The 15,305-nt window shown below is 37.5% G+C and overlaps 1 protein-coding gene across 4 annotated transcripts in view; it reads left to right on the top strand.

Moving 5' to 3' along the window:
• The first annotated feature begins 2,412 nt into the window (after positions 1-2,412).
• MGAT4C (MGAT4 family, member C) overlaps positions 2,413-15,305 on the top strand; it is an 82,294-nt gene continuing 69,401 nt past the window's right edge. For 2 of the 4 annotated variants that reach the window (XM_011971392.1, XM_011971391.1), the window contains exon 1: positions 2,437-2,487. The gene's annotated coding sequence lies outside the window, so the exon portion shown is untranslated. Of the gene's footprint in view, positions 2,488-15,305 lie in introns of all 4 variants that reach the window. The other 2 variants (XM_011971393.1, XM_011971395.1) reach the window with 2 other exon arrangements.

Below are 15,305 nucleotides of genomic sequence, written 5' to 3'. Positions count from 1 at the left end.
CAATTATCATTAATCTGAAATTTTTTAAACGTGTATTTTCCTTTTACACAGAAACAAAGTTTACATTTATAAAATCTAAAGAAGATAGAAATGTATAATTATCTTATTATGGCAACCTGATTCATTGTATTATGTTACATATATTTAGGAACACATATGTAGGTATTTATGAGATATTTGAATATTAGAAATTTCTTGAAAATAATAAAATGCTTCCATTAGCCAATTTATAGAAAATTCTAAATGAAATATATCTCCAATTGTTTTGAAAACTCTTTGAAATATTTTATGCTAGCACAATTATTTGCAACATGACTCAAAATATTTTTCATTATGCTACAGAGTGATAGTACAAAAAACTAACCATTTTAACAATAATGCTTCAGAAAGGAGATAGTCACACAAGAATGGATCCAAAATCAACTGAATTATACCTATTATAATTTTATTCACATTGAAGATACTACCTAATTTGTTAAATATTAATAATTAGAAAAATAAAATATTATTTTTCATTCATACTCTTTTTCTACCTAAATAGAACACATTCTTATAATTATTTTGATTTGATAACAAAATATTTATAAAAAAATATATAATTTAACCAGATGAAATTATCTTTCCTTAATTACTTTTTATTTAATTGAATTGCTTTTTATTTAACTGAATATCTGGCTTACTAATTATCTCTTCTCAGGGACATGATATTTTTCATCAGTGTCTATGAGAAATTATCAGCCAAATATAAACTTCATAAACCACTAACGAGATTTTAAGGTCCTGCGCCTACAGTGTGTTAAAGTTTCTAGTTGATGATAGCCATACAAAGATAAATCAGCAATTCTATTTTGTTCATCAGTCTTTCACAAAATTCATTAAATCTTTGTAAAAAATCAGCCGCTGTTAAAACGTATTCAGAATTATATTTAAAGTCTCATCACTAGTAAATAGAGTCAAAAGACGCATTACAACACTTCTGGTCATGAACATTGTTATAATATTTTCAAAATCAATGCCGTTTTTCCTGATTGCCTGATCATCTGATGATCATCTCTAATGTTTAGATTCTCTTCATCAATGTGCCAAATGTATAATATTGAAAACATAAACTCCATAAACCAAACACCTTGCTGTGACCAAATACCCAATGCTTGCATGGGATTCAACCGATTGTTGCTGTAGCCTTCTGAATAGCAAATTTCTTGGGATCTATCGTTGGGTCTCCTTAAGTCCTGCTTTCTTTCTGCTCCATGCCAATGACTGAGATCTGGTTTTAGGTCCTAACCTCTGTGTTCTGTGATATAACTAATTGGCTGTGAAGATAACTTCATGTTACAAAATGAGTTTATGTGACATGAGAATCCCAAAATACCTACTACTGTTTCAAAATGTCAGTCTCCAATTGTTAACTATTCTTGGTGTCTGTGGAGGCTATGGAAGAAGACAAAATGTGTTTAAGCTGACCACAGCACATTTAAGTAGAGAGAGAAATGCTGATGGCGAGACATCAGGAGAGCTGGAGGAATCTGTGCCTCAAGAGCATATAAATGTTCACAATTGACTCTTGTCTGAAAGAATAATGTTTGCATAACACCAAACTTTGAAAAACAGCATAATTGGTTCTACTCAGAGGTACTTAAATAGCCTCAGAGTAGCACTGAATTTTTAAAAATATAAATATAAGTTTATGTATAGTGGAAAAAGGCAATGCAAAATAAGAATATATTTATTTTCTCAGACTACCTTTGCTTAAAGAAAATGCACATGATTTTAGAGGCATGTTATCTTTAGAGAATTTTATTCACTTACTTATTGTCTCATACCTGCACAGTTTTCTTCTGAATACCCTTGTTAACACAGTCTGGCAGACATTCAATAGCAAACTGTGTTCCAGGCAATGAATTTATACTGTTGTAACAGGAACAATCTCTTGAATGTTGTAACCCTTTATATATGATGGAAAAATCAATAACATGGATAAATGTGTAACAAACTAGCCTGTGCACCTTTTTGGTGAAGTGAAGCTTGGTGATATGGACTGAAACACATTCTTAAGTAAAATAACTTTATGCTTAAGTGGAATATTATAAAATATATTTATTTACTAACACAGACATCAATGGTAATATTAAAAGAGACTTATATGTATGTATCTTTATATTATGCTATATATAATTCAAATAATTAATTTGATACTTTTAATGAAAAATTTAACGTAATACAAAGGTATGCCTATTCCATGATATGCATACACGGATAAATTACGTTAAAATGTTTGGTCTATATTTTTCTGTCAAGTTAGAAAGATTTTATAAATACGATCATAATGCAGTTAGATGGAAAATAGCAAATTATTACAGAGAATACTTTTTATTTTACTTTTATCAGCAAGAAACCAGTGGGTCGTGTTAGTAATATTAGACTTTCTTTTTTCCAGGGTATCAACGGTTTCTGTACAGCACAGATTATGACAGCTTCTTCCTTAAGGTGAGATTGGATGTCATTCATGGTAGTTTTCTAAGGGACTACACATTTTTTTAATGTATTATCAAAAATATTTCATAAGTAAAATTATCCTGGAGTAGCTACACATTCCTAAATTGAAAATATTGTCTCATCAATTTTATGTACATAATTCTATTTCTTCAATAGTACTGTTTTCATGATAAACTCTAACCATTTCTTGGACATTTCTAAGTACAAACCGTGTAACTTGATACTTTGATTAAAACTTGGAAATATGTTAACCATATAAGAAAATCAAGTTAGAGAACAACAGCAAAACATTCTAATACAACTAATACAATTAAGGCATCTCTCAGAGAGTGCATGCACTTGTGTAGGTACACAGAAACACACACACACAGACACACACACACAGAGGATGGTGATTAATATTTGTAACTTTCTCCTAAAATACAAGTCCATTAGAATCTTACAATTCTCAAAAGCCCTCCAGATTGTTGTGTTAATGAGTAGTTTTGCTCTATCTTCTTTATTATTCCAAGAGTTAGCAATTTTTATTATTGTATTATAAGATAGTCATATGAGATTTACTCACACATTTACTCCTTTTTTTACCATTTCTTATCAGACTTTACACTTTATCTATCTGCTAAAAGTATATACTTTATCATTTCCTTTAGTAAAGAATTGTCAAGTTTTCTTTGTCTGAAAGTATTTTTATTTTACTCTTACTCTTGAAAAATAATTTCCCCCATTGTGAATCTAGATTGTCAGTAATTTTGCTTGCACCACTGAGTAGTTTATTATATTGCTTCCTGGATTCCATTTATTAATGAAAACTCAATTGTTTTCATTGTAACAATTCAGACAGTTGTTACACCTGTCTGGGTAATTTGCATTTCTTCTCGTTGCTTTTAAAGTCTTCTCTTAATCTTTAGTGATCTGAAACTGGTTGTGATATGACTGGATATGTTATGCATCCCGCTTTAGATGTGTTAGCCTTCTTGAAACTGTCAGTAGATGTTTCCAGCAATTCTGGAACTCCTCCGTCAGCATGTGCTTTAATGTAACCTCTTCCATTTCTTTATTTTCCATACCTCTTCCTTTTTCCACATCTTTTCATTATTTATTACTTTGAATCTACATCCAGTTCACTGATTTTATCTGTGTTGGTGATATATTTTCATTTAATCTTTTTTAATATTCTGATTTGTATTAGTGTATTTTGAAATATTACTTTAGGTTCATGAGGTATATGTGCAGGTCTGTTACATGGGTGAACTGTGTGTCACTGTGGTTTGGTATAGGAATGACCACATTCACTCAGGTAGTAAGCATAGTACCTGATGTAGTAGTTTTTTAACCCTCACTCCTTCCCTCCCACACTCTCTGCTCTAGTAGTCTCTGGTGTCTGTTGCTGATATCTTTATGTCCATGTGTACTCAATGTTTAGTCCCCACTTATAACTGAAAGCGTAGAGTATTTTGTTTTCTGTTCCTTTGTTAATTCACTTAGGATAATGGCCTCCAGCAGCATCCATGTTGCTGCAAAGGACGTGCTTTTGTTTTTTATGGTGACAGAGTATTCCATTTGTGTTAAGAAATTCTGTCTGAGTCTTTTAAAAATTCATCATCTGTTTTTTCTTGTTCTTATGTTCAATCCAAGTTTCTATTTTATTTGCGATTCTATTTACATTCTGTGTTGTTCATGATCAGTTACACTCATGGAATATTATTTTCCATGTGTGTTTTCACTGTTGTTTTAACTATGATTGCACACACATAAAATGTGACTATGAAAATTCTTTGAGGCGAGACTTGAAGTTCTACTCTTAAATTTTTTGCTTCTGCCAGTCACTAAGGAGCAATATCAACCCAAGACCAATTTTATACTAACTTCTTTGCTTTCAATTTTTGAGCAAACAAATAGCATGAATTCATTCAGATCTCAGATCTTTAATGAGGATTAATGTGTTTTCGTAAGTTCTTTGTTTTGGTTTTATTTTCTCCAGGCAGCATTCAGGAATTAATATTTCTTTTCAGACCCTTTTTCTCTATGAGATTTGTTTCTCATTTTATGAGGGATAGCGTTTTCTATTATACTTTCCACTTTGGATGGGCCACAAGGTTTATCTCCTGCATTCTGTTCATCATGAAGCAGTCAAAATGTAATCTCAAACATTCTAAGGTTTGGTAGGACTTTTCACACAGGAAGTTAGCTTTGATGATTACTTCACCTCTCAGGGTTTCTGCTTTTATTATTATCTTAGTATTTGTAGATTTTTTTCCTTCATGCAAAATCAAAGATTCTTGTAATGTACATACACATGTGTGTGTATGTAATTTTATTTTAATTGTTTTTTCATCAGTAACTTTACTCTGGGTAGATAGATCGAATATGCAGGCTTGAAGCAGAAAAGTAAATGTTTTTGATTTCTAAAGATGCTAATATTTGATCCTTTACATTTTGGAGACAGTCATGAAGAAAAATTTATAGTGATTTCTCTATAAACAACTGCTATACTCAGAATAAAGAAATGTTGCAGAAAAAAGTGCATCATTTCTTAAACATTTTGCTTTCAGAATATCAGTTTCTTGAGAACTATTAAGGACTCCAAATGGCTTTGTTCTGAGGATTTTCATCCATTAATATTTGCTGTATTATAAACTAAAATAGAAATTTTAAAATATTTGTTTCCTCTACCACTAAGAATAAACCCATTACCTGTAACAGAAATAGTATTTTTTTATGAAAAATAACTGCATTTTTTAAACAAAACAAAAATTAATGAGAAGTTTAGCACTGCTTTGTATTTTTGCTAATCTCTTTCATGTACGATTCAATAGAAAACTCAATAGAAGACTGCTGGAGTGTTGTACCTGCTTCTGTATCCACTCTGTTTTGATACCAAACATCATGTAGTCTTTGAAAAACTTCCCTGTGTATTGTGACAGAATGAGAATTAAGACAAATAATATCTTAGCATCATTGTGGAAATAGGTTTGATATTGTAGTTGTTTTCAAAAGTTGCTGGGGATCCACAGGAGACCCTAAATCACACTTTGAAAACTACTGACTTAATAGCTTACAACAGTTTGCCCCATGAGTCTATAGGTTGCGTGGGTAATTCTACTGAACCTGGTAATTCAATCTGGGCTGGACTTGACTCATCTCACACAGCTTACTAATATGTTTCTAGTCAGCTATTGGGTTGTCTAAAGGCTGGCTGCTCTAGAATGATCTTGGCTAAGATGATTAGCACCTCACTCCATATGAACTCTGTACCTCTACCAAACATGCCTTGCTCTGTTTCTGTGGCAGTCGGGGAAGGGTTTCACAAGGGAGAGTTGAAGTATAAAATCACTCTTGAGTCCTAGGCTTAAAATTGTAGGCTGTCAGTTCTACCGCATTCTTTTGGTGCAAACATATTAAAAAGTCTGCTTGAACTCATGTGTGGGGAACAGATTTCACTTCTTGATGGGAGAAGTTACAAAGTCATACCAGAAATGGGGTACATACAGAGCATGAACAATACAAGACATTTTGTCAATCAGTCTTCCACAGCATCTTATATTCTCAACACAGAAACAAGGTAAACAGTTTTCTTTCCTCATCTTCAAATGATTTAACTCCACCGTGGATACTATAGAAATCTGTAGGGACATGTTAAGAAATAATACTGCTGTCACCTAAAATTCATTAGTTTGGGCTCTATACTGCAAGTGCTCAGGTAAAACCATAACCTTGGATATAACCAGGCCCTGAGAGACAGGATCACACTAATAAAATACATGATAAATTGATACTGATGACAATATTAACATTACTAATTTTTTAACTCACAATAAAAAATATAGATATTACTTGAGATGGAATTTTCTGCGAAAATAATCAGCAAAATCTCTCACTATAGTCAAGTAACACCAAGAATGTTATGAATATGCTGTCATTAATGCACTTTTACAGTGACAAGAAATAAACAAAATACATATTTGAGCATATTTCCTCCTTACACATAGACAAATATAGAAATCAGACTGTTGTTGTTCTCTGATTATCAAAATAGACAATAGAAGATCAGATAAGTAAAAATTTAACAATATAAAGCTAAGAAAGCTGTATTTAATGATAACAATTTGGGGGTTTTGGTTTTGCGTTTTCTTTTTCTAACAGAATGGAAAATGCTTAAAGCATGTATACAACATTTCTCTCCACCTCAAAGATAATCACACCATTAAGAGGAGAAATATCAAAATTGTATAGCTTGGCTCCCTTTCCTCTGGATCTGATGTTACATATTCCTCAAATGTCTAGAATAATGCAAGTAATGTAAATCAGTGACATAGTTCAGCAGTAAAATGTCAAGTACTGGTGGAGAGAGAGGAGTGTAGGCAACTAGGATAAGCCTTCCTGATATAAATAGTATTAGCTTTTACTTAGGTTCTGTCAATCGCTGCAATGTAGGAATGAAAATCCATTATTACTACATATTTTGATTTTAAAAACAAAAGAAGGTTGTCTCAGAAAGATGCCTGACTAGACACACCCAGGAGGAACATCTGCCACCAAGTGACTGGGACATAGGGCAAACTGGTACACTATGAGCATATCTTCAGAGGGAAGGCATTGAAGGTGGACAGAGGGAGGACACAGACCCTGGGCTGAAGTAGGAGGAGACTGGGAACCCTGAACAGGGCTACTTTGCACCACAACTTATTCCTGGCTCCTAACAACTCTTGAGGAATGAGTGAATTAAACAGGTGAGGAGCAACCTGCCCTCACCATAAACCTCTGGAATCCTGGCAACCAGAGATACCACAACACCCATGGACACTTGGGCTAGCAGGGAAAGCTGTGTAGAGAGTTGATAGGAGCAGGACTCTATCCTGTGCTGAACTCAGGGGGTATGGTGTGGGAACATCTGCAGTAAAACACAGCTAGGTCTGTTCCAGGGCCCCAGCCTGGCAGAGCTCACTTGCAGTGCAATGATGGAGAGTCAACCAAGGTGCTTCCCAGGGGCCCACATCATAGCTCCGTCATCAGCTGACTGTGCCTGACCATCAGAGAGCTCCACACACCAGCTCACCTGCCCCTTACCCCCACCACAGCCTCCCCAATGCTGCTTTGCCAGAACTCACTTGCCCACTGTCACTCACCCCACTGTCCTTCCAGTGTGCATGCATGCAAGTGGAACTTGTCTCCCCTTCTCTGCCAGAATATGTGTATGCATGCATCCCCTCACACTACTGCCCGCAGAGCAAACATGCACACAGAGGCTGGCAGCCATAAACCCACCAGCATCCCAGCCGGACCAATGAACGTGTAACCCACCATGCTGCCACTGCTGCTGGCATGTGCAAACAAACATGAATTCTTCTATCACCACTCAGACAAAGCACTTTCACTGGCACCATCCATTGGATTGTTACAGACTGCTGTCTGGAAACAGCTCAGTCCCTCCAGCACCACAGATCCCTAACCTTGAGGGGCCAGAGAACAAAGCTGGGAGCCTGGTATCATTCCCTCAAAGTTAGAGCACACAGCTCAAGAGTGCTGAACTAAGCCTTAGACCCCTAAAATCTTCCAGAAAGAAATCCAGTCAACTCAAACCACCTTAGACCACAATCAAACCCTCAAGGGCATCAAACAAGATAAAAACAAAACCCTTTCAAAGGATAGCAACTTCTAAGAGTGGAGGAATATCAGCCCGCAGAGATGAGAAAAAAACAGAGAAAGAACTCTAGCAACTCAAAAAACTAAAGTGTCCTCTCACCTCAAAATGACCCACACTGGTTCCCCGGCAATGGTTCTTAACAAGGCTGAAATGGCTGAAATGACAAAAATAGAATTCAGATCATGGACAGGAAAGAAGATTCAGGAGAAACTCAAAACCCAATTCAAGTATTCTAAGAGATGCAAAAATGTAAAGAGACCAAATTTATTGACTCGTTGACATCCCTGAAAGAGAGGGAGAGAAAGCAAACAACTCGAAAACCATATTGGAGGATGTGATGGTTAATATCAAGTGTCTACTAGATTTGATTGAAGGATGTAAAGTATTGTTCCTGTGTGTGTCTGTGAGGGTGATGCCAAAGGAGATTAATATTTGAGTCAATGGACAGAGAAAGGCAGACCCATTCTCAATCTGGGTGGGCACAATCTAATCAGTTGCCAATGTGGCTAGAATAAAAGCAAGTAGAAGAATGTGGAAGGACTAGACTGACTGAGTCTTCTGACATCCTTCTTTTACCTCTGCTGGATGCTTCCTGCCCTTGAACATTGGACTCCAAGTTCTTTAGCTTTTAGACTCTTGGGCCTACACCAATGGTTTGCCAGGGGCTCTCAGGCCTTCAACCACAGACTGAAGGCTACACTGTTTTCCTATTTTTGAGGTTTTGAACTTGGACTGACTTGCTCCTCAGCTTGCAGATGACTTATTGTGAGACTTCACCTTGTGATTATGTAAGTCAAAATTCCTTAATAAACTCCCTTTTATATATACATCTATCATATTAGTACTTTCTCTCTAGGGAACCCTGACTAATTCAGATTATATAACCCATGAAAATTTCTCCAACTTCACTAGAGAGGACACAATATTCAAATTCAGAAAATGCAGAGAACCCTGTGACATACTACATAAGATGACCATCCCCAAGTCTCATAGTCATTAGATTCTCTAAGATTGAAATGAAAGAAAAAAAAGTTAAATGCAGCTAGAGAGAAGGTCACTTGCAATGGGAACACCATAAGGCTAACAGCAGACTTTTTGACAGAAACCCTATAAGCCAGAAAATGTCAGGGGCCTATATTCAGCATTATTTTATATATATATGATGGAGTCTTTCTCTGTATCCCAGGCTGGAGTGCAGTGGCATGATCTCGGCTCACTGCAAGCTCTGCCTTCTGAGTTCACACCATTCTCCTGCCTCAGCCTCCCAAGTAGCTGTGACTACAGACACCTGCCACCATGCCTGGCTAATTCTTTGTATTTTTTTTTAGTAGAGACGGGGTTTCACCATGTTAGCCAGGATGGTTTTGATCTCCTAACCCTGTGATCTGCCCACCTCAGCCTCCCATTCAGCATGCTTAATGAAATTCCAACAAAGAATTTTGTATCTAGCCAAACTTAGCTTCATAAGCAAAGGGCATGTAAGATTCTTTCCAGATAAGCAAATGCTATGGGAATTCCTTGCATTGGACCTGTCTTACAAGAGGTTCTGAAGGTAGTGCCAAATATGGATAGGAAAGACTGCAACCAGATACAACAAAAACATATTTAACTACAGAAACCATTGACACTATAAAGCAACTACACAAACAAGTTTGCATAAAAACAAGCTAACAACACAATGACAGGATCAAATCTGCACATATCAGTATTAACCTTGAATGTAACCAGGCTAAAGACCTGAATTAAAAGGCACAAAGTGGCAGGTTGGATAAGGAGGCGAGACCCAATGATATGCTGTCTTCAAGAAACCCATCTCACATACAATGTCATCCATAGGCTTAAAGTTAATGGATGGAGAAAAATCTGCCAAGAAAATGAAAACAAAAAAAACAGACGTTGCTATTCTAATTCCAGACAAAACAGACCTTAAACCAAAAAAGTTCAAAAAGGCAAAGAAGTGTATTACATAATGGTAGAGGAATTAATTCAACAAGAAGACCTAATTATCCCGAAAATATATACACCCAACACAGGAGCACTCAGATTCATAAAGCAAGTGCTTAGAGACCTATGAAGAGAGTGAGATAGCCACACAATAACAGTGGGAGGTTTCAACACCCCACTGAGCACATTAAAGAGATTATTGGAGCAGAAAACTAACGAAGACATTCAGGACCTGAGCTCAACCAAATGGACCTAATAGACACCTACAGAAGTCTCCACCCAAAAACAACAGAATATACATTCTTTTCATGTGCACTGGCATATACTCTGAAATTGACTGCACAATTGGCCATAAAGCAATCCTCAGGAAAGTCTAAAAAGTAAAATCATGCTAACCACAGAATCAGACCACAGCACTATAAGAATTTAAGTCAATACTAAGAAAATCACTCAAAACTATATAATTACATGTAAATTAAACAACCTACTCCTGAATGACTTGTGGGTAAACAGTGAGATTAAGGCAGAAATCAATAAATTCTTTGAAACTTATGAGAACAAAGATACAATATACCAGAATCTCTGGGACAAAGCAGAAATAATGTTAAGAGGGAAACTTATGGTGCTAAGCACCCACATCAAAAATTAGAAAGATTTAAAATTAATAACATAACATCAGACCTAGGGGGACTGCAGAAACAACAGCAAAGTATCAAATTAGGAATTTATTTTTTGAGAGAGTAAATAAGATTGACAGACAAGTAGCTATACTAATAAAAAAGAAAGATGATCCAAATGAACACAATTAAAAATGGCAAATGGGACATTACCACTGAGCTAATAGGAAAAAAAAAAAAAAGGCAAGATGGCTGCATAGGAAAAGCTCTGGTCTGCAGCAACTAGCTAGATTAATGCAGAAGGCGGGTGATGTCAGCATTTCCAACTAAGGTACCCAGTTCATCTCACTGGGACTGGTTGAACAGTGGGTGCAGCCCAAGGAGGGTGAGCTGAAGCAGGGTGGGTCATCGCCTCACCTGGGAAGCACAAGGGGTCGGGGAACTCCCTCTCCCAGCCAAGGGAAGCCATTAGGACTGTACCATGCACTCCAGCCCAGATACTGTGCTTTTCCCATGGTCTCCACAACCCACAGACCAGGAGATTTACTCCAGTGCCCACATCACCAGGGTCCTGGGTTTCCAGCACAAAACTCTGCAGCAGTTTGGGCAGACACTGAGCTAGCCACAGGAGGTTTCTTTTTGTTGTTTGTTTGTTTATACCCCAGTGGTGCCCAGAATGCCAACAAGGCAGAATTGTTCACTCCCCTGGAAAGGGGGCTGAAGCCAGGGAGCCAAGTGGTCTGGCTTGGCAGTTCCCACCCCCATGAAGCCCAGCAAGCTAAGATTCACTGGCTTGAAATTCTTGCTGCTAGCACAGCAGTCTGAACTCTACCTGGGACACTCAAGCTTGGTGGGGAGAGGGGCATCCACCATTGCTGAGGTTTAAGTGGTTTTACACTCACAATGCAAACAGAGCTATGGGGAGGTTCGAACTGGACAGAGCCCACCACAGGTCAGCAAGGCCACTGAGGCCAGACTGCCTCGCCAGATTCCTTCCTCTCTGGGCAGGGCATCTCTGAAAAAAAGGGAGCAGCCCCAGTCAGGAACTTACAGATAAAAGCCCCACCTCCCTGGGACAGAACATCTAGGGGAAAAGGTGGTTGGGGGCACAACTACAGCAGACTTAAACTTCCCTGCATGTCAGCTCTGAAGAGAGCAGCAGATCTCCCAAGACAGCATTCAAGCTCTGATAAGGGATATACTGCCTCCTCAAGTGGGTCCTTGACCCCTGTGAATCCTGACTGGGAGACTCTTCCCAGTAGGGGCTGACAGACACTTCATAGAGGAGAGCTCTGACTGGCATCTGGCAAGTGCCCCTCTGGGATGAGTCTTCCAGAGGAAGGAAGAGGCAGCAATCTTGACTGTTCTGCAGTGTCCACCAGTGGTGCTCAGGCAAACAGGGTCTGCAGTGGACTTCCAGCAAACTCCAGCAGACCTGCAGCAGAAGGTCCTGACTGCTAGAAGGAAAATTAACAAACAGAAAGGAATAGTATCAACATCAACAAAAAAGACATCCACTCAGAGACCCCAACTGAAGGTCACCGATCTCAAAGACCAAAGGTAGATAAATCCACAAAGGAGGGGAAAAACCTGTGCAAAAAGGCTGAAAATTCCAAAAACCAGGACTCCTCTTTTCTTTCAAAGGATAACAACTCCTTGCTAGCAAGGGAACAAAACTGGATGGAGAATGAGTTTGATGAACTAACAGAAGTAGACTTCAGAAGGTGAGTAATAACAAACTCCTCTGAGCTAAAGGAACATGTTCTAACCAACTGCAAGGAAGCTAAGTTCCTTAAAAAAAGGTTAGATGAATTGTTAACTAGAATATCCAGTTTAGAGAAGAACATAAAAGACCTAATGGAGCTGAAAAACACAGCACGAGAACTTCATGAAGCATACAAAATTATCAATAGCTGAATAGATCAAGTGGAAGAAAGGATATCAGAGATTGAAGATCAACTCAATAAAATAAAGTGAGAAGACAAGATCAGAGAAAAAAGAGTGAAAAGAAACAAACAAAGCCTCCGAGAAATATGGGACTATGTGAAAAGACCAAATCTACATTTGATTGGTGTACCTGAAAGTCACGGGGAGAATGGAACCAAGTTGGAAAACACTCTTCAGGATATTATCCAGGAGAACTTCTCCAACTTAGCAAGGCAGGCCAAAATTCAAATTTGGGAAATACAGAGAACATCATAAAGATATTCCTCGAGAAGAGCAACCCCAAAACACAAAATCATCAGATTCACCAAGGTTGAAATGAAGGAAAAAATGTTAAGGAAGCCAGAGAGAAAGGTTGGGTTACCCATAAAGGGAAGCCCATCAGACTAACAGTGGATCTCTGCAGAAACCCTACAACATAGAAGAAAGTGGGGCCAATATTCAATATTCTTAAAGAAAAGAATTTTCAATCCAGAATTTTATATCCACCCAAACTAAGCGAAGGAGAAAAGAAAATCTTTTACAGACAAGCAAACACTGAGAGATTTTCTCACCACCAGGCCTGCCCTACAGGAGCTCCTGAAGGAAGCATTAAATATGGAAAGGATCAACTGGTACCAGCCACTGCAAAAACATACCAAATTGTAAAGACCATCAACATTATGAAGAAAATGCATCAACTAATGGGCAAAATAACCAGCTAGCATTATAATGGCAGGAACAAACTCACATAACAATATTAACCTTAAATGTAAATTGGCTAAATGCCACAATTAAAAGACAAAGACTTGCAGAATGGATAGAGTCAAGACCCATTGGTGTGCTGTACTCAGGAGACCATCTCACATGCAAAGACACACATAGGCTCAAAATAAAGGGATGGAGGAATATTTACCAAGCAAATGGAAAGAAAAAAAAAGAAGAGTTGAAATCATAGTCTCTGATAAAACAGACTTTAAGCCAACAGAGATCAAAAGAGGCAAAGAAGGGCATTACATAATGGTAAAGGGAATCGATGCAACAAGAAGAGCTAAGTATCCTAAATATATATGCACCCAACACAGGAGCACAGAGATTCATAAAACAAGTTTTAGAGACCTACAAAGAGACATAGTGTTGAGAAAAAGGCTGAAGCAGGGCTTGCATGTCTGATATAATGTCCAGGGCTCAGGACATAAAACCCCTTGTGACCTCTGGACTGAGTCTAGACTTGCTGACTCCTTGTTTCTAGCTTAAACTAGAAGAACATGCTCCCCATTATCTCAAGTAGCAGAATATGTTCCATATGCTTCAAAGGAAATGCTAAACCATCACAGCTGTAGATCACATGCTTGCCCTTTTGACCCCCACATTCTCACTACCTATTTCTTTGTTTGATCACCAATAAAAAGTGTGGACTTCCAGAACTCAGGGCCTTCGCCGCCTGCATACTCAAATTGGCCCCCTGGACCCACTTTCTCTCTCAAACTGTCACTTCAAATTCCTTTGACTCCACCAGACTTTATCACCCCCATGACCTGGGGTTGAGTCTGATCACCCCAACACTTAGACTCCCACATAATAATAGTGGAAGACTTTAATACCCCACTCTCAATATTAGACAGATCAACAAAACAAAATTAACAAGGATATCCAGGACTTGAAAGCTTCTCTGGACCAAGCAGATCTAATATACATCTACAGAACTCTCCACCCCAAATCAACAGAATATACATTCTTCTCAGCACCACATCCCACATATTCTAAAATTTACCAAATAATTGGAAGCGAAACACTCCTAAGCAAATACAAAAGAACGGAAATAATAGCAAGCACTATCTCAGACCACAGTGCAATCAAATTACAACTCAGGATTAAGAAACTCACTCAAAACCTCACAACTACATGGAAACTGAACAACCTGCTCTTGAATGACTACTGGGTAAATAATGAAATGAAGGCAGAAATAAAGATGTTCTTTGAAACCAATGAGAACAAAGACAAAACATACTAGAATCTCTGGGACACATTTAAAGCAGTGTATAGAGGGAAATTTATAGCAATAGATGCCAACAAGAGAAAGCAAGAAAGATCTAAAACTGACACCCTAACATCACCTTTAAAAGAACTAGAGGAGCAGGAGAAAACAAATTCAAAAGCTAGCATAAGGCAAAAAAATAACTAAGATTAGAGCAGAACTGAAGGAGATAGAAACACAGAAAACTCTTCAAAAAAATCAATGAATCCAGGAGCTGGATTTTTTAAAAGATCAGCAAAATAGATAGACTGCTAGCCAGACTAATATAGAAGAAAAGAGACAAGAATCAAACAGATGCAATAAAAAATGATCAAGAGAATATCACCACTGATCTCACAGAAATACAAACTACCATTAGAAAATACGATAAACACCTATAGAAAAATAAACCAGAAAACCAGAATAAATGGATAAGTTCCTGGACACATACACCCTCCCAATACTAAACTGGGAAGAAGTTGAATCCCTGAATAGACCAATAACAAGTTCTGAAATTGAGGCAGTAATTAATAGCCTACCAACCAAAAAAAGTCCAGGACCAGACAGATTCACAGCCAAATTCTACCAGAGTCACAAAGAGAAGCTTGTACCATTCCTTCTGAAACTATTCCAAACAACAGAAAAAGAGGGACTCCTCCCTAAC

This window comes from Mandrillus leucophaeus, unplaced genomic scaffold, assembly GCF_000951045.1.
Source record: "Mandrillus leucophaeus isolate KB7577 unplaced genomic scaffold, Mleu.le_1.0 Scaffold1219, whole genome shotgun sequence".
NCBI lineage: Eukaryota > Metazoa > Chordata > Mammalia > Primates > Cercopithecidae > Mandrillus > Mandrillus leucophaeus.
Note: the sequence above shows the minus strand (reverse complement) of the source record. Positions and strands in the feature narration are given on the sequence as shown.